The sequence below is a fragment of the Miniopterus schreibersii genome (assembly GCF_964146895.1).
Source record: "Miniopterus schreibersii genome assembly, chromosome: 15".
NCBI lineage: Eukaryota > Metazoa > Chordata > Mammalia > Chiroptera > Miniopteridae > Miniopterus > Miniopterus schreibersii.
Window position 1 is genome coordinate 52,750,589 of NC_138115.1, and position 25,912 is coordinate 52,776,500.

General features: G+C 51.3%; 1 protein-coding gene across 2 annotated transcripts in view; it reads right to left on the reverse strand.

Annotated features, from left to right (window-relative positions):
- Positions 1-4,136, reverse strand: part of CNTN4 (contactin 4) — a 375,259-nt gene extending 371,123 nt beyond the window's left edge. For both annotated transcript variants that reach the window (XM_081159480.1, XM_081159479.1), the window contains exon 1: positions 3,944-4,136. The gene's annotated coding sequence lies outside the window, so the exon portion shown is untranslated. The remainder of the gene's footprint in view (positions 1-3,943) is intronic.
- Positions 4,137-25,912: the final 21,776 nt, after the last annotated feature.

A 25,912-nucleotide genomic window follows, 5' to 3' on the forward strand; every position in this document is an offset into this window, starting at 1 on the left:
TCTTTTTAAAATATTTCCTATCACTGTTGTTGACTCGTTTGTTCCACTTATCACAAACTCCCAGTGATATCACTGCTCTATTAACATTTATTTCTGAATTTAAATGTATTTTTGGTGCCTGCCCTGTCTTAGGCGAGAGTTACTGTAATATCAGTAACATTAATTAGTCCGGTAAAGGGCTGCTCGAGAGGATTGAGGGGCTGTACTGAGTACTTTGCATGCAATATCACACCATCTTCCAGTGCCTTTAGGCACCACCCGATTTTATAGACGTGCCCATCGATAAACTAAGTGACTTAATTTGTGCTCTCTCCTAATTATCTGAGCAACCCTACAGAACGCCTGTGATCCCATTAGACAGCCAATGATACCGAGACCTGGGAAAGGTGGCTACTGGCGATCACACGCAGGTAACAGCTATGAGGAACTGAATTTAGATCTGGTAACACATCTGTCCGACTTCAAATTTTCAACCCTCACTCGTCTCAGGGCCTGGCAAGGTACTGAGGGACAGGTGAAATCACTTACAATATAGTAGGCAGGGCAACCTACCACCTGGTCCCAATTAGCCCAGGACTTTCCAGGTGTTAACACTGAACACCCAGCATCCTGGGACCCCCTCAGTCTCGGGAGAACTAGTAGGATTGGTCCCACTTCGTGGCAGGTGCTATGTCCATGGTGTGGAAAACCACCACCAGGGCCAGAAAAAGAGCTCAACACGCGGTAAGTCCCGGCCAATGGAATGGAAGCCAGATCTGAAGACTCCTGGGTCTGGGCACTGAACACCCTCAGGTCTCCCTCCTTCCAATGGCTTGACGGGGACCAGCAGGGGACCCTGGTGAGGATGGCAAGCGCAGACTGGGTGCAGACTGTCTCTGACCACACCTTGGGGAAGGCTGCCAGAATCACCCATATGGACTTTACATGAAATTCATTTATTTCTTATCTGACCCAGTACACTTTTTGGATTGGCCTGTTACAGCTGCTAACCTGTCCAACCTAACGCAGCCCAGCTCTGTACCTACACACAGGTGTTAGCCAAGTGCACAGCTAAGGAAAGAGAGGCTCATGGGAGTCCCGGGAAGATGCTGTCCAACATGGTGACTGTGGCGAGTGGTGGGGCCACATCCGGGTCCAGGTGAAGCTGCTCCAAGGCAAACGCCCTCTGTCCCTCCACACATAATGGAAGGTGTCCCTCCCTCCCTCACTCATCTACTCCTGGGGTCTTACTCTCAGGCCAATTAAAACCACATTTTTTACATCTGTACATCCCATCTGGGACAGCTGGGGTGACTCCTGGACCACACTCCTCTCTCAGCCTCATCCCACCCACATCCGAACCCACTGGTTACAGGGCTCAGGCTCCTGGCCGTGCTGTAGGTGACACAGAACCAGGGGTGATGGGTGGGACGGCAGAGCCAGGGGTACAGAGAGGAAGGTAGAAAGTCCCACACCGCCAGCGATGTCCAAGGTGGGGGGGGACACTCCAGGGGCTGCGCAAATGTATCTCCCGGATACAGGTCAGTACTGGAACTGCCATTTCATAATGTCTGCTGTATTTACCCTTCAGTTTCTTCCTGTGTTTTACAAGTAGTCTGTTGATATAACAGGATGTGTGTATAATTTATAAACAATCTTTTGTGATGTATGGCCAAATTTTCTTCTGATACTATAAGATCAAAAAAATATGAAGACCAGTATACCTAGGTAATAAATCGGGCCCCTTCACCAGACGCAAATTGTGCCCTGGGAAATAAGACCTGCGAACCTCCCGCGTCTGTGTACAGCTTCTCCCTGCCTCCCATAGGGAACTGCTTAACTCAATTTAAATCACGTAAAAGCCTGTTGTCACAAAAATTAAATGCTTCAGATAAAAAGAGAGACTGAGACTAAGGTATAACGGGCCCATGTCTTCAAGCGTAACAGCAGATCCAACAAGGCAAAGAGTCAGAACTGGGGGGTGTTGGTGGGGGGGTCTGCTGAGCAGCTTAATTCTTCAGGCTATTTGGGTTACCTTTAGTTTTTAAGATCTAAAGGAAGGAACAGACGTCCCGTGTATCTTTCAGAAGAAAAATCGTGGCTGAAACATTTAGTGGGAAGAGGGCAGACTGGAAGCCCTGCTTCTGAATAAAGGGAGAGAGCTAGTGAAACACACGGGTGGTTACCAACCCAGCGTCATGGGAAAGGCCCAGCGGAGGACCCACCAGAGCAGAGCCGGTGTGGAAACAGGTGTGTAACTGACCGCCCTCCCCCAGGTAAAGGAACAGCAAGTCCTCACAGGAGCTGCAAACAAGCAAGTCTGCTTCTGTCCAGAGTCCCACGTGGCTCTGGCCTGCCTCTCAAGTCATTTCTCAGTCTCAGCCCCTCGTTTAAAAGGGTCTGTTTCCCCAAGCTCGGCACCTACCTGGCAGGGTCCAGGCTGAAAAACAACCGGTTTACACCCTGATCCCTGCTCGTCAAGCCGCACACAGACACAGACCTCCACAGCCTGCTCCTAGGTGGCAGCAATATCGCCACGGAGCCCGTGTCTGATCCTCAGGAACCTGACAGACCCACGGCCCACGGTGGAGACGCGGGCCAGTCTTGAATGAGAAAAAGACGAGCAGCAAAGTTAAGGGGAATGTGGATTTTCTCATGAACGCCAGGAAAATCACCCCTGAGCGTCTGCTGCCGGCACGTGGCCTTTTCGGCCGGCCTGGGCCGGGACAGAGCCAACTTGCGGTCGGCCCAGAGCAGCGGCTGCTGCGGGGAGCTGCCCGGTGCAAACCCGGGCCCTGGGCTCCTACCCGCCTAAGGGACGCGACCGTCAAGCCCGGACAAACACACCAGCGATGGAATTGTGCCCGGACGTCTCCAGCGCCCGTCGCTGCAAAAGGCAGGAGCCTCCCATGAAATTCAAAGCGAAGCCCCTCTGACAAGCACGTCCCTGCTCCAGGTGGAGTCCAGCAGGAAACTAGAGAAAGTTCCGCGAGCATTGCTCCCCCCAAGCCCCTCCTTGCGAACGAACCGCCACCCCCACCCTGAGGCCCCCTACACTCAGGCCCCCCCCCCGGGCCGTCACCCGCTTGCCCTGCACTCCCTCCGCCGCCTTCGCGCTGCAGACGCGGGGACCCCGCCAGCCAGCGGCGTCCTCGGGCTCCCGTCGCCCTAAGCCCCCTGCGCGCTCGGGCCGCGCTGAGCCGCCGAGGTTCTCAGGCACCGGACGCCCCAAGTGGCTGGGAGACCCGGCGCCCGCGTCCTGCGACCCTCCCGTCCACACCTGTCACCACCAGGGGACACAGACGCGCGGCACGGAGGAGACACGCACGCGGGCCCGCGCCCTCCGCTCCCAGGGCGCCGGGGGCTGCGTGTCGGCGGGAAGCCCGGCGCGTCCGGGAGTCAGGGTCGCCCGAGCCCAGGGGCCCCCGCCTCCAAAACAACCGCCAATGCGCCTGAAGCGGCTGGAAATGAACGGCACCCCCCTACCCCAGCTCCCTGGGAAGAGCAGGCTGCGGTGCCAGCCCCAGTGCGAGGACCTGGAGGGTGGCCGGCACGCAGGGCGCCCCAGAGCCGCGCGTTCCCGCACCGCGGTCCCCACGGCTCCTCCGCCCTCAAGTCCCCGGCAACGCAGCCCAAGTTCGCCGTCCGCGCTCCGGCTGCGCCGGCCCAGCGGGGCCGCAACCGAGACGGGCCGCCGGCGGGCGCCGCGCCGGCGCGGGGTGCGAGCCGAGGTCCCCTGCAGGACGGGCTCCGCGCCCCGGCGGCGAGGCGGCCTCCAGGCAGCAAACTTACTTCCAGCCTGACGAGCCGGGGGCGGCCGCGGGGAGCGACGGCGGCCCGGCCTCCTCCAGGGTTCGGGTTCGGCCGGCGACACGCGCGCCCTGGGAGCCCGCAGGCACCGGCTGCCCCAGGTCCGTGCCCTGTCCCCAAACCCGGCGCCGGCCGCAGCTCGCGCCCCACTCACCTCAGCACCTGCGCGGCGCCGCCACAGCCCCGCGCGGGCACCGGGCACCGTCTGCGGGCCGGCGGGAGGCGAGCGCTGCCCACTTGCCACCAATCCGGGTGGAACCGGGGCTCCGTGTGGGGCCGCGCTCGCTCCTCCTCGCGGTCTCGGCCGCTCCGAAAACCCGGCGCCGCGGCTCCAGCTGCCGGCTCCTCGCGCTGGAGGAGGGCCGCGCGCAGGGGAGGGCGCCTCGGAGCCGACGGGGGCGCGCGCAGGGGACGGGGGCGCGCGCGAGGGAAGGGGCGCGCAGGAGGGAAGGGGCGAGCGCAGGGAAGGGGCGCGCAGGGGAGGGGCGCGCAGGGGGGACGGGGCGCGCTCAGGGGAGGGGGGCGCAGGGGAGGGGCGCGCAGGGGAGGGGCGCGCAGGAGGGAAGGGGAGCGCAGGGGAGGGGCGCCGAGAGGTGCGGAGGAGAGCGCGCTGGTGAGGGGGCGCGCGCAGTGGAGAGGGGCGTGAAAGAAAAGCGCGCGCGCAGGGGACAGGAGCACCGGCAACGGAAGGGGGCGCACAGTAAGGAAAGGGGCGCGCGCAGGAGACGGGAGCGCACGGAGGGGAGGGACAGCGCCGAAGGAAAGGGGGCGCACGGAGGAGGGGGCGCGGGGGCCTGAGCATGCTTGGTGCGCGGCCCGGAGGAGCAGCGGCGCGGGCCCACCTGCCGTCTTGCCGAGGGGAGACCCCCCAGGCAGGGAGCGCAGAACCGGGAAAGCCGCTCAGCCTGAGCCCCAGGCACCCAAAGATCTACCCAGTTCCCAGCCAGGTGCAGACGTGCTGCTCAGCGACTGGGAAGATGCCAGGGCGATGCCGCCTTCTTTGCAACACGCATATCCGGGCCCAAGGAGGCGCGACTTGCCCGGGTCCCCAAACCTCTGGCCTCGGGGAGATGCGGGATCCGGGACCTCAGGCGCCCCAGCCAGGGAAACCACAGTCTGCTTTGGGGCTGAGAATTGCAGAGGCCAGAGGGTGAGGGGTGAAGGGACGACAGTGAACTTGGGAAGCTGGAAGAGGGGCTTTAGGAGGGTTTCGCCTGCCTGTCCTCAGGCAGAGGACACTGGCCTGACCGGCGGTCTTCCCCACCGGGAGGCTCGCAGCGGTTCAGGGGGACTGGGGTGGGGCGGAGACCGTCGGGACGAGCTAGTCCAGGGTCACTTTGCCGTGTGCGCCTAAGGAAAGCTTTGTTGTCCAAACGCATGTGCTTTTTGTACAGTGACGGTGCCATGGTCGTTGTACAGTGTGAACCTGTTCTCCTGCAGAAATGGCTCTCCTCACCCCGCGCCAAACCTCAGGGTAGTGGCAGAGATGGGCCCAGAGCCCCAGCCAGCCCAGCGTCCCCGCCGGGCGCAGGGAGGGTGGGCGCGCGGCCGGAGGCGCTGGTCCAGGCGCTCCCAGCCCCCGGGCCGCGGGCGCCCCGCACAGGCGGAGCCGGGCTGGCTGCCCCGCCGAGCCTGCAGCCCCACGCTCGGCCTCGCCCTCTCCACGACCTCGCAGGGCTGCCCTGCAGTCCACCCCCCCTTAGGCTAGTAGGTGTTCACCGCAAAACTATTTTTAAATTACTTTAGTAAGCAAGCAAACACCCAACTCCCACAAACAAACAGCTGCCCTGTTAGTTCACTGGTGTTTTCTGTGTGTGCTTAATCCCTACGCTGGAAGTGGGCAAATTCAGACGTGGAGGGAGGGGTGTGGTGCTCAAATCTCTTACTACTTGAATAATGCTAGGGCAGGAGCTTTTGGTTTCCCCCCAGATTTCTTGACTGGTGAAGCCTGGAGAGAATCTCTGAGCTTCCCCTCCCCTGTGCGTGGTGTTTCTCTCTCGGAATTTTTTTACTTCGCAGAACTGGAGTGTTGGTAACAGTTGTTTTTCATGATAAATAACTAGTTAAGATGAATTGTCTCCACTCACTTTGAAGGTTTTTGTTTTTCTGCCAGAACCATGACTTGTATTGTTTCTGGGATTATTTTTCTGCAGAGTCAAATTAAAAATAAAAATGCGTGATTTTCAGTAAAAATATGTAACAACAACAACTGGCTGGCCAGAGGATCTCCAGAAGATAATTCCTCGTGTACCTGCACTCTTAGCATGTTCCAGTAAAAAGTGGAAAGAGCGACAGCTTCTCAGAGCCACATTTCAAAGGAAAAAGGAAGTAGCTGCTGAGCTGGCCCAGAGGCCCCACAGAGAGCGGTGCCCAGGTGTCGGCCCAAGTCCCTTAGCAGGGTTTCTGAATTTCAGATGTAAATGTGTTGTCTGTCTGCTTCCCCTTGGCCCCTCCCATATGCTCCCTGCTGAGAAACTGGAAAGGACCAGAACCTAGCCTCAGGCCTGCAGCTGGGAAACCCGCACCTGTGTGGGGGGACAGAGCCCGGGCATTGAGGGGACACCAGTTACACATTAAAATAGGAGGCATTTTCCTTTCCACCAACAGGGCCACAGGGACCAGCACCTAAGCTTGACCAGCACCCCCGCCCCAACATTCCCCAAGAACATCCGCTATTTTGAAGGCAACCGATAATCCAGTCCCATTTTCCATCCTCAGGGGGACTTGGCTCAGCTGCCACCTCTCACTGAAGCTCCCAGGAGTGGGGAGTGTTCCCAGGAGGACCATCCTCACAGGTGTGTCCCCGCATATTGGACCCTGGCTGGGCATCAGGTCTTGCTCAGGGAAGCAGTCACTGGGATTCTCTGGGGGGATGTTCCAAAGGAACCCACTAGTGATGCAGCTGTGAGTTCAGTGCCCCACCCTGCGTTGGGCTGGGCATCAGTGCCAGGAAAGAGCGACAGCTTCTCATTAATCTGCACATCGTCACCATCGTAAGGCAGTGCAGAATCCCCCTGTGCATCTGGCTCAGGTAGCATGTAAGCAGAGAGCTGCAGTCCCCCCTGCACCCCCCATAATTATCACACATACGTGAAGTTTACCTCCAGGTCTTTCGATACAGGAACGTCTATGTGGACACGAGGTCACCTCCTACACTGATTAAATCAGTCTAAACAGGTCTGATAACTCTTACAGGAAATCAGCACTGAAAATGCTTTGACTTTTTGGGGACAAGGGCGGAATGCATCAGGTTAGACTCAGGATGTAGCAGCTCCGCCGAGTCCAGAAGGGGCACCTCTGTCCACTCTGTCCCTCCTCCCCACACGCCTGGGAAGGGAGGAGTAAGCACAGGGCAGGACAAGGGAAGCGCTTCTTCGGGCCACATTGATCGGAGGCCATGGAACCAACTCGCACACACCACCCTCTTTGTTCTCAGTGACCTGAATGAGACCAGTGCAGGGGCCCTCCGCAGCTCCCTTCGTGGGACTGACAGATCTGGAGCTTAAAAATAAGGCCTCGGGAAGAACTGTGGCCGCGTGGTGGGGTAAGGACAGCTAGTGCACAAAGCACAGCGAATGGCCAGGAAGGCTGCGGCAGGGCTGACAGCCAGAGGCAAAGTAAAGTAGAAGCCGACCCCCAGCCCACACCCCCAGCCAGCGGCTGGGAGATGCCCCCGAATTAAAGCTGCTGAAGTGGAAACAGGAACCTGGCAGCCCTACCCCCTCCACACTTTTCATACAAAATGCAGAAGTTCCAGAGGCTTTCCCTTTGCAGAAGCACTTACAGGTGGCTGTCCTTGCTCACAGCGGCCCTGTCCCGCAGTCCCTGTGAACACGAGGTAGGGGATCCCGAGACCTTTGCCACTGGGAGAAATGAGGAGCCATGTTCCTGTGGGCCTCTGGGATGAGGTTTTCTTTAATCAATAAAGAACCTTGATTTGTGTGTTTCTGCTTAAAGTCACCTTATTTAATACATGTTGTGGGTTCATTAACACGGAACTCAGCCACAGCCCTGTACTCATGCCTGCACCAGGCTTACCTAACAAGCACACGCGTTTTCCCTGGAAGACACAAAGCAGTCGTCCTGCCCTGAGGAGCCCTGGACAGCATCTCAGCACTGAGTTTTGGGCCACTGTAAGTGACAAGATCGCCAATAAACAGTCCAAAATCTGAAACATGTGGCACCAAACAGACTGCAAACACGGGAGCTCTTTACACTGTGAGAGAGAAAACAGCAAGGCTGGGCATCACCTTTTCAGACTTCAGCTAGGAAAGCTCAATTCTTCACTGCTCTGCCTGTGTCCACGTATGACCCACCGAGAAGTGCCACAGGTGTTGACACTGGGATCGCAAGTGAATTTTAGCAAGTTGGCAAATCTGCAAATACGGAACCTGTGAGTAACGGAGAGGCCTGTGCCAAATATATCCCCTAAATGCCGAGCCACATGGGTCCATACGGTGAAAGGACTGATGAGAAACCTCATCTAAAAGGAAGCGGGGCACCCAGAAGGGGGAGCTCTTGGGCCCTGCATGACCTAGGACCCCAGCAGGAAAAACCACCAGTCAGTCAATACTGCCCTGCCCACCCCCTCCCTCTTTCCTCTCCTCTGTCTGGAGACTTGTGTCTGGTTTGCATTAGACGGCAAGTCCTGAATTGCAATTCTCTGTTGTCCCCGAATAAACCCCTTTTGCTGGAGAACCATCTGGCTGCCGGTGTTTAGGGTCCGCAATGGAATGTGACTCGCTGCACAGACGCTGCACAGTCAGTCATTTCAGGAACATACCAGTGTGAGGAAAGCGGTACTCGGTCCTATAAAGACTGTCTCCTGCCAGCTCCCTCAAGTATATTAAATGTTACACTCCCGTAGGGGTTTTCTGTGTATTTGGTGACTGCTGTTACTCAGCATTACAATTCATGATGCTGTTCACAACGTAAGATCATCTCGACGACGACTGAGGCAAGGTTAAAGGTAAAGACGGAGGAAGCCCCGTAAAGTGAGGACAGTGTCTTCTTAGGACCTGAGGAACCTGGTCTGAGCCCCTGAGCAATGTCACCTTGGATGGGAACCGAGACTGATAATTATTTGTGCAAAGCTGGATGCAGTCCATGGGCTGAAACGACTCCATCGGATTCTACCTATCAAATTTTTACTCTATTAAAGGGACTGTGAGAGTAAATGGTTTGGATGTGAATCCTTCGAGAACACTGTTGAAATTGAGGTCTCAGCCCATATCGGGAAGGGTTGTAAGATGCCCCGATGGGCCGTGTCCTCTGGTACCCATGCCCTTATCTAATGCCTTTCCTTTAACTCCTGGCTGACTTGTCCAGCCACTGTGACTGCTTCACTGAGGTCATGGATGTCACTTCCAAGATGAGGTTACACAAAACACTGTGGCTTTGATCTTGGGGTCCTGTCTCTGAGATCGCCAGTGTCCATGCTGGGGAGGGACTCACTCGGTCTGTGGAAAGGACCACAGGGCAGACACCCCGGCTGGCTGCATCTGTGGGCATGTTCGCAGTGGATGCTGAGAATGCCCCGCAGCTGAGTGAGTGGGAAGCAGGCTCTCCCGTCCAAGCACAGTCTTGAGAGGACCGAACCACCTGCCAACAGCTTGACTTTCAGCCAGAAGCACCCCCACAAAGAAGACCTAGCTTCCAAACCAGCAAAAACACTGCATAGTCTATTAGTTTAAGCCCCTGTTTCCTTGTAATTTGTTACATAGCAATAGGTAGGTAATGCGCCCCGAGATGTTCTGATCGGATGGGCTTGGGAAGCATGTGGTTCATAGTCTGCTCTTCCGTAAACCCTGATATTTGGAGAAGAAAGAGCTACAGAGAAACTGCAGTTCGTCAAACCATCTATTCTTCAGTTTTTCTAAACAACGGATAGTGTATTCACATAAGCATAACTGCATGTTTTCTGAAATGCTTCCATGCAGTATGTGTTGCTTGGATATCATTTTCTTCACTTACAACGCGTCCTGAAATTTTTTTCCTATCACTAAGTAGTTTTCTATGCCCTAATTTTAAAAAGCTGCTTAATATTCCATTTTAGATACTACAGATAAATCAATTTTCAATTGTTGAACATTTAAATTCTGTATCTTCCACCAAGTTAGACCACACTTTGATAAACATATTGGAGTTAACTTCTACACACATCCTTAGCCATGTCCTTAGCATAACTTCCCAGAACTTGAACTACCAGCTGAAAAAGTTCTATGAGTTCGCTCGTTCTCAATTATCAGGCTCTTTTTGGTAGATGTTCACGGTGTCTGGTAACTAAAGGTAGGTGAGGGCTGCATGTCTTATTCTCCACACCCTCAGAACAATGTGGTCAACTAACGAAGGAGGAGCCACGGCAAACCCTGCCGGTGCAGGAGCACAGCAGCGGGCAGAACGCTCGGCCAGTACGAGGAGTGCGAGCTCAGCAGTCGGCTCCAACAGCCCCTGGCGGGAAAGGGCCACGGGGCAGAGGCAACAGGGCTGCCGGGCCAGACTCAGCTCACTCTCACCAGTCAGGCGGCCAGTCTCCGAAGCTGGTGCTCCGTGCAGAAATGACTGCAGTCACACGCAGAGGGCACCGAGCCCCGGAGCCTAGGCTGCAGGGCCACCAGGTGCTCAGGCCTCCTTCTGCAACAGCAAAATTCACCCAATATTTCTAGTTGGGCCCCGTTTTGAGCAGCGTCACTTCACCAGTGAGCAATCATCACTGCCTTCAATTAGGCCAATTAACAAAGCTTTTATCATTGATCTTAAATAAAGTTAATTGAATCTCGTGTGGGTTCTGATAAAGGCTTTCAGATGCTAAGTACCGGCCGCTGGAAAGACTGTCCTGATGAGGGAACTACACATACTAACCAACCGGAGCAAGAGGGCAGGTGAAAACCCGCACACACGTGCACACGCACGGCCTTTGGCTGTGCATCACACTATTCCAACAGGCTTACGCACGTTGCCCACAGCACAGCAACGTTACGCAGTTTAATATGATGTTTACTGATTTTGCCAAATTTTGTGTTAATTTACTCTCTCATCAGTGGTGTGTTTTCTTGGTTCCTTGTACACTTGCTGAGGAATGTTATTTCTCTCTTTTCTACTTTGTGGACATGAAGAGCTTCTCTTTTCTCTGTCAGCAGTGAGGCCGACTTCTCACATGCGCTTGTTATGCCCCTTTAGGAAACGCCAGTTGTGCTCTCTGTCCACTGACTGCAGTGTTCATTTCCAGCCCAGAGATGTCCAGGTGTTAAGTATTTTAAAATAATAAAATTTTCATCTGTTGCAAATATTTCTGCTTGCTTTCTAACTTTAGAAATACACGTATATTTTATATTTGCATATAATGTAATGCAAATAACATTATACCCTCAAAATAACGTGGTGTAATGTTATACTTTTTCCTTATATTTCTATCTTTTGACAGCTGTGTTTAGATATAATTGACATATAACATCATGTCAGTTTAAAGTGTACAAGTGATGGTTTGATGGGCATACATATTACAAAATGTTTACCACACGGTTAATTAACACATCCTCACCTCACACAATTACCATTTTAAAAAAACTGCTGCTATAAAGAGAACATTTAAGATTCACTCTCTTATCAACTTTCAAATATGCAATGGAGTGTTTCCAACTAGTGGCCGTGCTGTCTACTGGATCCCTGAAGGCATCCCTCTTACGTTTCACCTTAGGGCTTACATTCCCACCAACCCTGACAGGGGTCCCATGTTCTCCACACCCTCCCTGGCATTCGTCACCCCTTGTCCTCTTGGTTGAGGCCATTTGTCTTTGGAAAAGTAGCTCTTTAGTCCCCCCCCCTCCATTATTACCCTTTTATTTCTTGCTTTGGATTCACTTAATCTGTTCAGGTCGCTCTGATGTGGGTTCATATACACTTATAACTGCTGTGTCCTCTTGACACATTGACCCTTTTTCATTATATAATGACGTGCTTGTTATTGTTACAGGTTTTTATTTTTTTTAAATATATCTTTATTGATCTGAGAGAGAGGAAAGGAGAGGGAGAGAGAGAAACAGAAACATCAATGATGAGAGAGTCATTGATCGTCCGCCTCCTGCACACCCCCGACTGGGGATTGAGTCCACAAGCCGGACACGTGCCCTGACTGGGAATCGAACCCCAATCGCCTGGATCCTAGGTTGATGCTCAACCGCTGAGCCACACCCGGCTGGGCTATTGTTACAGTTTCTGACTAAAGTCTGTTTTTTCTGATATGAGTATAGACACCCTCTGTTCTCGCTTGGTTTCCATTTGTGTAGAATATGACTTTTCATCCCCTCACTCTGAGTCTATGTGTGTTCTTAATCTGAAGTGTTGGTTTTATTTTGTATGCATTCAGCCACTCTATGCCTTTTGATTAGAGAATTTAATCCATTTATATTTAAAGTAGTTTTGATAGGTAAGGGCTTACTAATGCCCCCTGTTCATTGTTCTCAGGCCTTGGTAGTTTCTCTGTTCCTCTCTTGCTGTCTTTCTCTGTGACCTGATGACATGCAGAGTGCTGTGCTCTGCTGTGCTTCCCTTCTGCTTACCTCGATTGTATACACTATAGGGTTAGGGCTTGCTCTGTGGTCACCTTAGGGCTCACATAAAACATCTTATGGAAATAAGCACCTGTAACCATGTCCACAGCACTAATGGGAACATGAATAAGGAAGGACAGGAAGCATGAAGAGATCGGGGCATCAAAGAGAAGATACCAATAAAGAGATAGAGAAAAAAACACCAAATGGAATTATTTCTGGGGTTGAAAAGGGTAATAACTGAAATTAAATCTGAATGTGAATGTTCAGAGTAGCATTATTTATAATAACCCAAAAGTGGAAACAACCCAAAAGTCCATCAGTTAATAAGTAAACAAACTGATATGCGATTGAATAGTATTTAACCATGAAAAGGAATAAAGTAATGATCTATGATACAACATGAATGAGCTCTGAAAACATGGTAAATTAAAGACACTGGTCACAGAGACCACCCATGTTCTGTGATTCCACTCTTAGGAAATGTCCAGGACAGGGGGCTCTACAGAGACAGAGAGTAGATTAGTGGGTGGTTAGGGCTGGGGTTGTAGGGGAGGGTAGAAGGCTCATAGTTAGAGAATACAGGACTTTTTTTCAGGGTGGTGAGAAGGTTATAAAATTGATTTTGGTGATATTTGTACAACCATGTGAATATCCAAAAAACCCCGAATGTATGGTATGTGAATTATATTTCAATAAAGCTGTTAGTAAAAAACGCTATTTTCATGTCAAGGGAACATATATACCCACCCATATTTTCTACCATATTTATGCTTTTATTTAAAAACTATCTGTCCTTAATTTATCTGGCATTAATTTTAGTTTATAGGTGATTTTTACTTTTTAACTTTTTTTTTTTTTTGCTTATTAAATGATTAATCTGTTGTTCCAACATCCTTGTATGTGGCAGTTTAGCCTTAATGTTACCAACTCTACTTTTTGCAGAAGAAATAAGGTTGTCTTTTGAATTGGGTAGAAAAAATGCTCATTAAAAAGAACACAATTAAGACGCTAAAGAAAATATCTTCAAGATACGGCACTTGGCTTGAAACATTTTGCTCAAAGCTCTTGCTTTGAGAAGAATAAGTTTGAACTAAAAGGTGAGTAACCTCTGGAAAAGTAGAAGCTTCCCGATAAGCTGAGAGTCTAATTGCTCTCCTGAGAGTCCCCACCACTGAGGGGCGCGTTGGCAGGAGGAAGGGGGGCCCAGTAATAAGGAGTTTGCTGCTGAACCAAAAACACCGCCGATCATGCATGTCTGTCTGTCTAACAAGTCTGTTCTCAACACATCTGAAACACTAGCTTATTTTCTTGATAAAATATAACATGTATTTAATCTTGATAAATATAAACATGTATTTAAACATGTTGTTCATTATATTCTTGGAGGCATATACCAGTATCATTCTTCTTATTATATATAGGGTGTCCCAAAAAATGTATACACACTTTGAATAATTATAAAGGCAGTGTTTAAGATACATTTAACTTTCAAAATGTAATAGAATCAGCTGTTACAGTGTGTATACATTTGGGGGCACCCTGTATTTAATCCACCCACTTCCTATTTGTTCTGCCTGCTCTGTAGTCTTTCCTTGCTCCGCTTGCCTTCTCTTGGATTAACTGTTGTATCAACCAATTTCCCCCTATTAGCCTGATTCTCACCCCCTCTGAGTCTCTTCTGGAAGTTACCCGAGAGACAAGAGCATCCTCCACTTGTTAATGTCTTGGAACTTTCCCAGCAATTCATGAACCTCAGGACACATGGACCCCACCGATCCCTCCGCCCTCCACAACCACTGCTACAAGTGTTGTTTTACCTCTCCCTCTCCCTCCCTCCGCCAGCATTACCTGTTCCCACAGATCTCTCTCCTACCTACCATACCTACCGAGGCACTGTCACTAGTGTTGACAGGGAGTCGGTCTCACTGACATTCACCCACGTTTTCCCCTGAGTATCTCCTGATCTTTCGTGCAGCTTTATCTTATATCTGGATTCATTTAGAAAGTCCTATATTGGGGATCTGCTGGTAATGAGTTCTCTCACATATTACTGGTCTGAAAATGTCTGCATTTCTCCTTTAGTTGTTGAAAGCATACTGGCTGCACTTGGGGTTGTACGAGTCACCTATTCCTCTTTTAAAGAATCCCAACGTGTGCAGGCTTAAAACAACCTCCTGCCTGGCTCAGACTCTGAGTGCCAGCCAGCTGGACAGAGTCCTCTCTGGATCCAGCAGGTCGCTGTGACTAACGTCGGTAGCAGGGAGACTGTTTCCGATGCTTCCTTCCCACGTCTGGTCTGCACCGAGGCCCTGGCTGGCCGCTCTTCCTGCGGGCTCCCACTCTCGGGGGCTGGCCTTGGCTGCCTGCCTCGCACTCCTGCAGGGAGGCTGCAGGGCTCCTTAGGGCCTTGCTTGGAACTCCCGAAATATCGCTTCTGCTACATGCTTTGGGCAAAGTGACAAGGCAAGTCCTTGTCCAAAGTGGTGGAGAAATAAGCACCCTCCTTCACGGAAGAAATGGGAAAGTGGTAGGCGGAGGACCGAGTGTGTGTGTGTGTGTGTGTGTGTGTGTGGTGTGAATGGTGTGAGTGTGAACAGTGTGTGTGAGTGGTGTATGGGTGTGTGTGGTGTGAGTGTGAATGTGTGTGGTGTGAGTGTGAATGTGTGTGGTGTGAGTGTGAATGGTGTGTGGGGTGTGTGTGTGAATGAGAGGCATGACAGCTAATTCTGGTAATCTACCACCATATGCCATCTGGTGACAACTGTTCACAATCTTCTCACGTGTAGACTGTGTCACTTGGATCTCAGACCCTGAACGCTCATCCGATCACATCATGGTCTCAGGGCTGGGCCTAGACATCTGCGTCCCACTCGTGACTGGAGCTTCACTCTGAGGGGATTCTGCCAGCTGGAAGGACACGTGGTAAGGGACAGTTTTATCTCCCACCTGGAGAGTCCCGGCTTCTGCTTCCTCTATCAGTAGGAGGCCAGCCTCCCCTCACGCCACTGGGCTGTTAGAAATGCTGACCACTTTCCTTGTCTCCAGCCCCTTCCAGATGAGGGAAGGAAAGCAGCCCCCTGCCCCCCCGACCCCCCCCACCCGTCCATGCGCACCTCCCTGGGCCGCCGCCTCCTTAAAGGTCCTCACTGCCTGTCAGCTCTCCGAAGCCTGAAAGCAGGTTTTTAAAAAGATGTTCCGTTGGTTCTCAGTGGGAGAGGTGCCCTGAACTGCCTAGTCCGCCCTCACCAAAAACGCAGGTCCTGGTGGCTCCTGCTATCACCCTGCCTTACTGATTAGGGACTAACAACACTCACTCGTCTAATAAATGAAAGACTGAGGGAAATTGACATGTTTACAGTTCTGGGCTTTCCAACTCAGCGACGCTCGATTACTTTGCAATTATAGATAGTTATAAAAAGAAAGGAGGGGAGCCACATCTGCCAAGAACTTTATTCTGATAATTCAGTTCAATTAATATCTATTAAGCACTTATTATGTGCGGAGCAGCCAACAGAGCAATGGGGAGCGATAACAGACACAAACAGCACAAAGAGAACCACCCTCGGTTCTCAGGGTCGCAGCGGGGAAAACACTGCTGTAATTCATAAACTAGACAGCCATTATTTCTACTCAGTGTGACGTGGAAGAGTAACTGTTTGGCTCAAATGCCAATTCTGTAGAATAAACGTTTATTTACATCCAGACCTCCATGCGCATCTCTCTACCTGTGTGATGGAAACAGCATCTTCCTGAGCCTGTAACAGGGTCTCCCCGCAGGTGGTTAAGGGTCCATGTATCAGATCACACGGGCAACTGTAAAATCAGATGTCGGGTCCAGTCCAGTTTGAGGAAACGTGAATCTCTCTCTTCAAGGCCACGGAAGCTGCAAACATGCCCAGGCGATTTCCACGCACATGAACTATGGATGCTGCGCCTCGAAGGGGCAGGTGTGCTTGGCGATGCTTCCAAGGAGCCCTTCTACTCACTTTTCTCAGACACTCCACCTTTCTCAGGACTTCAATGACCATCTGCATTCAGATAAACATCAGGTCTCAATTTTTCAATCTAAACTTTCCTCCTGAGGCTGGACCCAAATGCCCACTTGCCCTTGAACAAACCCATGTGGATCTTCCACGGGCAAGAACCTGCAAACTGACCAAAACTCCTGACTCGCTCCCCTGCATTCAGCTCCTTGAGCTGCCCTCGAAGTGAAATGCCTCAGGTCCATCTCGCTGCCCAGGCCAGAAACTCATCTTCTGATTCCTCTCTCTTCTCGGCTGCCTCATTCAATATTTTGATGAAATTAAAAGTCCGGTAGATTTCAGCAATATGCCCAAATCAATCCAATTCTTTCCACATCCATACTCACTCACATGCACACACTCACACCCACACATGGACACACACACACGAACGTGCACATGCTCTCTCAGCTCTCAGCTTTAGGGCTCTTGTACCTGTGACCACTGAATTAGAATCACCTGGCGCAATGGTTAAAAATGAATAAACCTGGGCCCTAGCTCATACCTATTAAATTTTAGTGATGGAAGTGGAGCAGGAATGTTTTAAAAATAAATATCTCCAGGCAGGTATCCTGCAAATGTAAGTGTGAGAGGCTCTGCTCAGAGAGTTGGACACTTTCTCTAAGGACGGCCCAGAGGGGGTTACATTAAAGGGGGAATGTAGGCGAACTGACCAGTGAGAGACAGAGGACTCTGGCCCTGCCTAGGAATTTCAGGTGGGAGAGAAAACAGGGAGACAACACATCCCAACGCCTCACCACACGGGGGAAAAGCTGAGACAAACGGGGCAACCCTGGTTAGTGACAGAATCAGGGGAGGAGGTGGAGGGGTGACCTCCAACCACGCACTCTGCGCTGCTCCCCTCTTTTCAATACATTAAAAACTAGAGGTAATTTTAGGGAAGTTATTTATGCAAATGAGAATTTGGCAGTGATGTTAGAAGCCACCCAATATTATTATTCATGTAAAACATGTAACTTATGTTTTTTATCAAAACAAAAACAAAAGAAACCTGGCTATTTACTTAAGCACTTTATGTTCAAGGTATCTCAGCCCTGCGGAAGGTGTCCGGGAACACTTCCTATCACAGGAGAAACGGACTTTGTGGGGGTTTAATATAACCCGCAGCTGTAGCTGCGTTAATTGTAACTGTGAGGAGAGACTTTGAATCGCAGGCCCCTAAAACTTTCCACTTAGAGAATGTAAAGAAATTCTCACTGATTTACAACTAAAAAAGATCTGTCTAGAAACCTTGAAGAGAGGAGGCCCTTGTTTAACTTCATTATCTAGCTCTGAACTGAAAGTGTGGCTTAAAAAAGGCAGCCATGGTTTCTTCCCAATTATTAAAGACGTGCTTCAGAGAAGAGATGTTTAAATGCCTTATTAAAACTTGCTCAAAATGTCTTACATAAACAGAAAGAGTTTCAAACCTGGGGGAAATAGCAGCCTTGGGGAGATCTGTGAACTCAGACTGCATGACTCCAGCGTCCTTGGGAACCTCTGCCCAACTGCGCCAGGCCGCCGGCACGGATCTCGCGGTGGCCGAGCGTCACTCGCGAGGCGCGGGGAGCGGGGCTCAGGCGGGGCCCCGAGTCCCCTCCCAGCACCGGGCGGAGCCCAGCCCCCTCCGAGTCACAGTCCTCCACTTCTTCGCCAGTCTAGACATTTTTATTCTGTGCTGCACACTGTGGATTTTGGACATTTTAGGTTTATTTTTCTTTGAAGAGTGTGAGCTTTTTCTGAGAGAATCGGTCGGTGGGCAGCTCGTTTAATCACATCAGGACTCGGCTTTGAACGTGTTGAGACGGATTTCCTCCCGACAGCCGTCAGCTCTGGGGCGGAGCTGCTGTCCTCGGACGTGATCCTTCCTCCGAAGCATCAGGCCTTTGGAGTTTCGACGGAAAGCTCAATATTTTTACCAAGGCCCTTGAAGGTAACAAGGTTTTACCTCAAAACTGCACCTCCCGAGCATCCGGCTCCTGCTGAGACCTCCGGTCAGGTGTTTTCCCACCCAGATGGTCATTTATAATTTAAAGTATTTTTTTACCCTGCACATTTGCAGTTCAGGACTCAGCCAAGAATATAAGGTAACTCTGCTCTCACATTTGGGACGTATCCGTCTGTGGTTGAGAACTTTGGGGTGTTTTTTCCTCAGTTTCAAGGCGCTCTGGAGGTTCTGGATTCACTCCTGTCCCTCAGCCGACTGTACCCGACTCCTCCCGTTTGCCAGAGTGAGCTGGGCTGTGCGCTGAGGGCGAGCTCAGCTACGCGGGGGTTTCCCACTGTGACCCCTTCTCTCCCAGGCGTTCCACGGCCTCTGATGGGAAATAAAACTCATTTCAGACACTCGGTCCCTACGGCTGCAGGAGCCCCTCCTCCGCCTGCAGCTACCCTAGGCCCCGCTGACGCCGGTGCCCCCACAGTCTGCCTGTTTCCACAGTCTGCTCTTCTCCTTGGGGTGCGGTCGTCTGGTTTCCTTCTGAACGAGCCGGTAATTCTGAGGGGTGCACATGAGGCATGAACAACTGAAGAACCTCTGGGAGATCTTATCTCGCTCTGGAAAGGATTAATTTTCTTCCGGGAACATGTAAAGTACAGGCCTATTATTTTAGTACAGTCAGGGATTGAGATGCTCTAAAGCCACACTCAGGTTCCCACAGTGCTCAGAAGGGGTGTCGAGCAGAGAGAGGTCTTATTAACTCAGGTGAGCGTGAAGGATGCGCTCGGTGGGAAATCATCTGGATTTTACAGGATTATTAAGAGGTTCATTGTATGAACTGCTACTGTATCCTGCACTAGCTGTTTTATGACTTCTCGTAATTATTGAAAATATATTTCAAAGCACTTACTATCCATAAAATATAGCAGATTTATATCTCACCAGGGATAAAAATATGCCCCTTGCTCATCTTGGAGAACCTTCTAGACGGTTGGTGTTGGGAGACTGGGGAGCTGAAACCTCCAGAGAGAGAACGGAGTGGAGCAGAGTGAGTCTGAATTGGATGCTGTAAAAATAGCCCCGGCAGTTCAGCCAGCCGGCGTCACACCCCAGAGACAGCTTATGTATTCTGAGTCAAAGGCAGTTCATTACATCAAACGTGAACAGACGAAGTGTCCAAGTAATAGCTTCATAATTTTCCCTGAAAAGAGGCTGATTTCTTTCTTAAAACGTCCCATATAGCTGATTTCCTGAATTCTCACTTCAAAGTGGGGACTTCTGTGGTTATGTGTCCCCATTCGGCAGGTTAAAAAGTTCTGCCGCTCCCCAGGTTGCTTTTCAGGGACTGTCCTCCATGGAAGGTAGCTTAGGGCAAGTGCCCTTGTCCTGTGGCTGAGAGTGGAGCCATCTCTCCCTTCAGGTGCCCCAGGCCCCAGGCTGGGAGCTTGTAGCACCTTCAGGGGATCTGAGAATTAAGAACATGTCCTGTCTCCAAAAACTTTAAAACCCTTCAAAACATAATTTAATAAATAAATATTTGGGTAAACCCCTGCACAACATGTTTTGTCAGCGTCACAGTCCACACGCACTCCCTCCCGTCTGAGAACGCTGTGGGTCGGACTCGTCCCCCTGCGAGGCTCCTGAACACCATCACCATCGCTGAGAAATCACGGGCCACCAAGTGAGTGAGTTTTTCAGCCTTATAAGTCACAAAGTCATAAAAATTATTTTAAAATGTTTTACTTGCTGAGCAATACAGGTGCATCCTAATGTCTGACCCTGTCTTCAGAGAGATGGTCTACCTGGTCACCGCCCAGGGCTTTCAGGCTCAGGCTCCACCGGGCAGAAATACTTTATCCTGACTTCCGGTCTGCCCCCCACCTCCCGCCTGCGCTGCTTGAACGTGGCGCGTGCTCGGGTAGTTTCTGGGAGCCCAGCGTTCACCTTCCTCGCAAACATCACACCGAGAGGATGTGCTAATGGTGCTAAGTTCAGGTCACGCTTCACGGGCTGTGCCCGTGTGCCACAGGGTCGAGCTATCTCACTCCCCAAGCTGTGGCTGACGACGTTCAGGGCAAACCCGTCTCCCTCAGACCTTTGGAAATAAAACCATGACATATGCAGCTTGTAGAGGCAACATTTTGGGCAACTGCAGCAGATTTAGTTGCTTTTAAGTCTGTATTTAATTGTTTCAACAAGTTTCATGATACTGAGGTCCCTTAATCGCTGGTGACACCCCATGTATCTTCTGTTCTAAAGAACTCGGGGGCACATCCATCCTAAAGCACTTGCCGAGTAAGGGGCCGGAGGTCACACTGCTGCACGGGGCTGTGAGTCAGGCTAACGTCACCCATACAGGGGTCCTCCCTCGGGTGCTGGAGACACGCAGGACCCACTTCAGCAGCTCACCTTTGCCTCTACAAAGACTCACGGTCTAGACAAGGGAGGTCCACACATTCACTGATTTTCATACTGACGGTTGTCATGGCTTTTACCACCTCACCCTCCTCATCTCTGTCAAAGATTTACGTCCTGTTCACACCACACGAAGCACAAGGGCAGTAAGAAATACCCCTTTTTCCCCAGAAACTGGGTGGATGACTTGAAAGCTGATTATCTTACTTTCCTCACGATTGCGGTGAGTCAGATGGGTTGCTGTCTCCACTCCCAACAGGAAACCGAGGCCGGGGTGAGTGGCTAACCCAGGAGAGCAGCATCGGAGAGCCGGCCTCCTGCGGACGGTCTAGACGGTTCCTAGCAGCTCAGTCTCTTCCGCAGAAAAAGACTGGACTATTTTAGTAACTGAGAGGCAATTTTCTGAAAACAACTCAAAATGAAGTCCTTTTATAAACAAATTAGAATACATATATAAAATAGATTTCAACCTTGCCTTCGAAGTTAAAATCAGGCAAAACTAAGAAACTAAAAATAATAAAAGCTCCAACCCCCACAGTACCATGTGCCTTCCCTCTGACTCGGACACCGAGGAGACGTCTGAAATCCCAGTGTTCTCAGCTGGTTCCAAAATTAGCTCTAGACTCCACTTTGCTCTGGGTCATTAGACTATGTCTCCGGAAAATGGTTTCACAAGAGATCTATGTGGATTAAAAATGCATCCCAATGAGTCCTCTCCCTGCAGCAAAGACCCACTCAGCCTGCGTGCGCGCCTCCCAGAGGGCGTGCAGTAGGGCACACGGCATTTATAGCAACTGCCTCCACGAGCCAGACGCACCCAGGGCCGCTCTCCTTTCAGGGAACATGACTATCGACATCTCGCTTCCACGTCTCCGGTGTCCCAGGACACAGGATCCATCCTCAGCCCTCTCAGTGTCCTGGGTACGTAACCCCAGCGAGCCAGGCTGACTGTCCTTAGGAGATGCCCCAGAGGCTCTGCTTCTGGGAACATGTCCCTTGGGAGTGTCACTTCATGCCTGGTGACTCACCAAAGGAGCTTTTCAAATGAACCCTTCCTCATGAGGACTTGGTGACACTTTCCCTCCATCTCATCTGATTCCCAGGCAATTTTTTAATTACCCCAGTGAACTCTCAGGGCCTCTATCACATGGCCCCCAGCTGGATGTTTCTCATGAGTAAGGGGTGTTGTGTTTGGGAAGCTGTAGGCATTTGCTGCAAGGAGCACTCATGGGCGCTGAACACCCCTTGTGTCCAGGAGGCCACTGGAGCTGTCTTGCTTTGTTCTCCAAACCAGGTTCTCTAGACCCATCAATACTCTTAGTCCCCAGCAGCTGATCGATTGCTATTTGTCCGGAGTCTGTGCACTGGGAACTGCTGAGTAATAAAATACCTCTTCCGAAGGAGCTCTGGTGAAAATTGAGAGAGATCTCCTGTGGGACACGATGCAGTTCGTTCACAGCCCTGCGACCACCACCCTGCATAGAGCAGGACAACTCAGTGTCTGCTGACAGGACACACAGAGCTGGGAGCAACTGACAAGCTACCCTGCAGTGCAGCTCACATGCCTCATGGAAACAGAGCCCGTGTCTGTGGTTAATGCAGACATGGAACCAGGTACCTGTGTGTTTAACCCAAACTCTCAGCCTTACAGATGTTCCCAGACCCAGCGGGGCCAAGCCCTGGGACCCACTGTGGTCCTGGGGGCTGGATGTGCTGGTCGATATAAGTGGGGGGTGGGTTCCACCCTTCTGCTTCTGGTGAAGCTGTGCACCCCTCATTTAAGCCAAGGAGCCCCTCGCACTCCCAGGGCCCAGGGTGTTTTGGGGCCTGTTAGTCATGAGCCGACGTCTAATGAGAAGGAATCCCCCCTGCCCCGTCGGGGAGCTCAGGACCCCATCCTGACTCTCAGGAAACGAGCGAGAACTGTGGGCTGGGGGCCTCGGGGAAGTGCTGGGATGAACCCGCCGAGCGGGGAAGGAAGGTGGAGATGAACCAGGCCCGACGCTGGTGCCGGCTCAGACCCTACTCCCTGTCCCTACAGCTACTCATGCCGTTAGCTACCCGTTTAACCCTCTCTGAATGCGACAGACAGCCTCCGACTCACGACCAGTAGCTTCCTGATGTTTCGTCTGCTTTGCAGAACTTGGATTAAGTTGAGTCCTTTGTCAGAGAGGTGTCCAGAGTCTAAACCCATCATGACCACCCGGAGTCTCTCTTCTGTTATCTAATATTCTGTCTTCTAAACCCCGGAGGGTCTGTGTTTGCCAGTCAGGGAGGTCCTCAGGGTGTACGTCATGGGTAGGACTCTTTCAATTCCAAGTGACAAAAATAAAACTAAGTTAACTTAGATAGAAAAGGGAAGTTTATTACTCACATCACGAAGATTTTAGGAAACACCTGATTGAGAAACTGAAACAACACTGCAGGTCAAACTCCACCTCCCCCACTGGCTCTGTGCTCCCCGTGGCTGGATTCTCGTCTCCACCAGGGGCCAGATGGTCACCAGCAGCTCTGGGCCTGTGTAATCCTGCCTCACAGTCCAGTTAGTTCTCTTGGACTAACTTGGAAAAATACAGCTTATCTCTGACCAGAATGAGGTGACCTCCTGTCTATGACACAATTACTGCGGTAAAGAGTATACAGTTAGCCAGGCTGAAGCCAGCTGTCCACTCAAGGCCAGAGAGCAGGCCATACTGACTTAAAATCCTGCACTGAGGTTGGGGACAGGGGGCTTCACTGAGGGGCAGCTGGGGAAGCTGGTGCCAGGCAATGCTGGAGTAGATGAGAAAGGGCAGACGGCACAGGCTCACTGCACTGAGCAAACAAGGCCACATTCTAAGTGTGTTAGGGCTGTATTTGGGAACACAAGCCTTGTACTAACACAACCTGAGAAAGAGGCGAGGCCTTCTAGCTTCGACTTTCTGAGAAGGGAAGGGTGTTTTTTGAGGCTCATACAAGCAGTTGGTGATGAAGCCGGGATTTGAACTCAGGCTCCTTCATCTCAGGAAAGTTCTATTTTGGTTTGCTTCTAGAATTACAGAAAGAGCACGGGCCTTGAAGCTAGACAGGCCCCTGAGCCTCAGTTTCTCCCTCTTAAATGGGAACAAGCTTACTAGGGGACTGAATCATATTGAAATGCCTTTGAAGTACCAGGTACAGAGGCTGGAGCAGAAGAGATCCTCTTATGACTCTCACCGTATGTTTTTCTTTAATGAGGTTATTTTTTCTGTTCCTGAAAGATCATGTGAGTGGCACTGTCCCGGTTTCCTGGAGGACAGAGCTATCTTTTCTGTATATTCAGCCCTGACATCTTCCGCATGTTCTCAGAGAGCTTTCAAAGGGTTGTTACTAGAATACACAATGCTCTCAGTCTAGAGCAAATTTTACCCAATAGGCCAGTGGCCCCCAAAGACAGGAAACGGCTGGTTTAGATAATCCAGGCAGTCCACGGGCACTGGAGTGTCCCCCCGAGCCCGACTTCCACATGGGGGACCTCTGACACCCCTTAACCTGCCTGCCATGGCACCTTCACCTGTACGATGCAGACAACGCCCCACTCTCAACAGAGCAACTGGGTACTTAAATAAGACTTCATATGGGAAACTGCTGAGTAAACTGTAAAGCACTCCAAACTGCAAGATACCCACATACATACCTAATGCATGTGAATAAACCTGATATATCATATGTTCCTTAGACTGTTACACATCTACCGTTGTTTAACACATCGGTGCTTGCTGGCCAACCACAGAACAGGCTGAACAGCGGGAAGTTGCCACCTCTGTTCTGATCGGAGGGTTTAATTAGGTCCCAGTAGGATGCTGTGCAGTGTTTCCCCTCTCCCCTCGTTCCCACAGGTGCCGATGGATTTTCGGCAGAAGAGGACTCTCTCCTCTGTTACTTCTGTACCCCTCTCCCACTCCTTTTGCGTTTGAAAGAATTTCCTCAGTAGTTCACAACCTTGGTTAAGCTTTGGCTCTCTTAGGAGCTGTAATAAATGCTGTCGCCCAGATCAGTGGCATGCGCATCGGTGGCTGGGCCCAGAGGTCAGTGTGCGAGCATCAGCCACGCTGGGGAAGCAGGGCTCGGGGTCTCCACAGGCTGAGCCTCCCCGACTCCCTTCCTTTGCAAAGTCACTCAACCTGCGGGCCTTCACCAGGAAACGGTCCCAGAGTAGAATGTTCTTTTCCAGGAGGGTTCTGAGGTTTAATATTGACAGGAAAGTCTCAAAGATGGATATCCATTTTGTTTTCTATGACAAGGTCTCACTTCAATTTCCCAGTATTTGCAGTGAGAAATAAAAGGAATGGCAGATTTCCCTCTGTGTTGTTCGTGCGCTCATAGAAACTATTATCACATTCCTGAAAATCGCATTTTTGCCTCCAAAGGTGCATTCCCAGGGTTGGTTTGTGGCCTAGCAGCTCCAGCCTGCGGTTCACACTTTCAGAACAAGAAACGTGGCCCTTTCCTCCAGGGCCGCTTCCTCCTCAAAGCTTCATCTGCAACTGCATCTTTCAAAGGCATGTTTGTTGTCTTTTGTGGTGCAAAACACAAAAGCCAGGAAAAAACAGAAGTCAGGGAGGGAAATCAGGCCTGAGACCTCGCAGGTGGGACACAGAAAACCTGGGCAGAGGGCTGGCTCCTGGGTTCTCTGTTGTTTTAAATTCAACAATAAGGGCAGCACCCCCCCCCCCCCCCCGCAGGAGCACTGGGCACCGAGTGAGAAATTCAAAGGCCAGAGCACAGAGAGTTTCCAAAGTGGGTCGAGGGAAGGAACTGAATCGTAGCAGGTGTATGGGGCTGACACGCAGTAGGAACTCCTGGGACTGAGAAGCTTGGAATTTAAAGTTCCCAGGGTTTTCCTGGAGAAGGGACTGCACGTGCGCGTGGCGTCTGGTCCGCACACACAGCTGGAGCACCTGGGCGTCAGATCGCGGCGCTCAGGGCTGGTCGGACTGATTGCCCTGTTCAACTGTTTCTTTCCGGTGACTAGAAGATGCTAAAACGAAAAGGGAGCACGACCACGACCGAAGGGGGTACTGGGAGATTATTTTACTTCAGGGAAGTGATTACAACAGAAGCAATTTTAATTTATTTCCTCCAAAGCTGACTGGGTGGAGTCCCACCCCTCACTGTGAAAGAAATGATCGATCAGACTATTTAAAACCAAAAGGAGTCAGAGTGTCCTGAGGGGA